Source organism: Alligator sinensis, unplaced genomic scaffold (genome assembly GCF_000455745.1).
Source record: "Alligator sinensis unplaced genomic scaffold, ASM45574v1 scaffold722_1, whole genome shotgun sequence".
In the NCBI taxonomy this organism is placed as follows: Eukaryota; Metazoa; Chordata; order Crocodylia; family Alligatoridae; genus Alligator; species Alligator sinensis.
Genome location: NW_005842345.1, coordinates 1,115,846 through 1,118,642, shown reverse-complemented (window position 1 = coordinate 1,118,642; position 2,797 = coordinate 1,115,846). Strand labels below are relative to the sequence as shown.

Genomic DNA, 2,797 nt, shown 5'->3' with positions numbered 1-2,797 from the left:
GTTCCCCCCCTCTCCCCCCCCCCCCCCCCCTTGCTATCACCCCCTTGGTAATAAGTGAAAAGAAATTAGGGCTCCTGTATTGGTCATAGTCCTCCTTTTCAAACCTTATTTGTTAAAAGCAGCTGTCTGAATTAGCTAGTTTAGCAGCCTTTATTCATTCTTCACTGCCACAGGAACTCAGAGGTGGGTTCTGTTTGACCATACAGTGCACCTAGCCTGTAATTTTAGGTGGTTTCCCATGTTATGCCCCCCACCTGCACAGATCACCTTGTCCTCTTAGGTCCCCATTGATCCAGGCCCATGTAATCGCTGTGTTTCTGTATGTATTGCACTGGCATGAAAAATTTCGTGCACGTGTTGGAGATGATGGATCGGTTCAATGGCCTTTGCAGCTAACACCAGTGGGAGTCACTCGATGAGCTCGTTGCAGCATTTAAATATAATGGCCAGCCCTGTGTGAAACTTACCATAAAAAGTAATCTCCGAGTAGCTGCATCTGATATGCGTGTGGCCAGCTGGATGAAATAATGACGCTGGGGAAGAGTCTGATCTCTGATGACTTTTTCAGGTTTCGCAGGACGATACCAGCCTCTTAGCACTGCAGCCCTAGCTACAGCTCCACAGTGAAAGTAAGGATTGGTGGATGCAAAGAATCAGCCGTATAAGGCACTGTGGTTTGGAGGGCAGAGCTGGGGATCTGCCTTTACTGACGGGCCCTGAACTGGTGAGCAGTTGCCTCCGTTGATGGCAGCGAGCTCTTGGGGGCGCCCTGTGAGTGTTAAACTTGCAAACGGCAGTCACTGCAAAGCTGCCGCTCTAATGCACAGCGTCGCCCCGCATACCCTTGGCCAGAGTGGGGGATGTGTCGGGTGGGCACGTGATCAAATGTGAGCCTCGCTGTCTGCCTGGCACTAACTTCCTCTGCGTTGGTTGGTTTGAAGTGTACCTTGCAGTCCGGACTGTGATAATGGAGGTTGACATTGCACCGGCCACACTATGTGTCGATGTGTCGCTTACCCCAGCTCTTCTGGGTTTTGCCCTTTTAGACTGAGTGCAGGGGTCTCTGTCTCCTTATTGTCTGTACAGCTTGTACAACCTTTTGGGTGCTAACACGGGGTTTAAAAAATATAGCACTGTGGGGGTAATGGCCAGGGCTACAGAGGGAGTTTGATTTCTCCTTTTAGGAGGCTTAAGTTCTTCCGCTTGATTCGTGTATTGAAGGATAGCCAATGTAACAGAAGCAACAAATTGGGATGCGTGTCTGCCTCTGTGCCCAATTCTGGTGACACGTGTTTCAAATTGGGGGGCTGTAAAATTTGCTCACCTGTGAGGAGGACATAACTGGGATGAGCGTAGCACCACTGCGCACAGATCTTCCATGAAGGGTTGTTGGCTGTACTCTGTCGATGACCACGTGGCCTGTGAACAGCCGGTTTTCCAGTATGCCGTAGAGCGAGCTTGGCAGGGTTCATGCGAGCGAGTTCTCACTAACAAAATCCACTGTAAGTTAGAGATGGCTGAATTTTTTTCACAGCAATGCCATACAAGTCTGTGCCAGTTGGCTTCATAGTCAACTGCTGGTCTAGTCTTCATCTCCTGGCTAAGCTGGTTGCTGCTTGTGCTGCTTACTGCAATATATGCTGTCTGGCTTCTTAGCTGAATGTTTGGTTATAGATTTCTTCAATCACAGGGCATAATGATCATTAGGAGTACTCCTAGCTCCTGGGGATCTGTTTGGTTTCATGTTATGGACAATGGGTGGGTCTGGATAGCGTGGCTCCCCTTCAGTTGGGTGATGTCCAGGGCACCTGAGGGTCCTAATTTAATGGCACATCCTGACAGTTGATCACTCTGGAAGGAGCAAGTCCCCGCCTCCCCATCATCATTTTGCATCTGTGTGGTGGTTTCCCTCTTGGAGTAATTTTACAGATGTTAAGGCGTGAAGTCCAACAACTGTTTTTCGGTGCTTAAGCAAACTAAATGTTTGGGGGTAATTTTTGGGCTAGGGATGGCTTGGTCCAAAGCGTTTCAGGTTGCACTCTAGAGGTTTTCACAAACTTCTTTCCCTGGAAGCGGTAAACTGAGGTCAACATGTTGCTGTTGACTGGGTATAGTAGAAGGATATGATTAGCAAGCTGGAACTGTCTTGAGGAGACCAAGAGAGAGGGTTTTTTCATATATTAATAGGTTACATTATTAACCCAGGGAAGTTCAGACTCTGTTTTTTCCTGCCATTGCAAAATAAAAGGAAGCTGCAGGTTCCTGGGCTGGGACAGGGGGATAAGCCTAGCTAATTTTGTGACAAGTCGCATGTGGTAGCGCCTGAGAAATTTATAAGCAAATGATAGTTGGCTTGGAGCTGTCACTTGAAAATTCAGTGCTCTGAGCATGCATGGTAACCTTTAAATAACTATAAAGTAACACTGGATGAATAGAAATGAGCAAGATGAATGAGGAAAGCACGTTCTCTCTTTAGTTAGTTTGTTTGGTGTGTTTAGTAGCACTTTGTAGGGTCAGTTTTTTGTCTTCCCACCCCTATCCAATGTAGCCAGATTCCCCAAATTTTGTGTGGATCTGACAGAGCATAGAGAGCAGGGTGGGGAGGAGAGAGGCTTTTAGAAGAAGGAAGCTGAAAGTAAAACCACAAGGAGTGACCAGATGCCAAATGTCTGAATTGGACCCATTTTACTAGGTACGGCGAATTAAGTTGACAAGTCACGGACGTGCCACAGAGGCATCCCACGGTGCAAGAGCCATTGCTGTGGTCCACGGTATAACCTGGGTGTCATCCTGCTGA

General features: G+C 47.8%; 1 protein-coding gene across 3 annotated transcripts in view; it reads left to right on the top strand.

The window, feature by feature from the left end:
• Positions 1 to 2,797, top strand: part of BIN3 (bridging integrator 3) — a 53,076-nt gene that overhangs the window by 35,880 nt on the left and 14,399 nt on the right. The window lies entirely within an intron of this gene.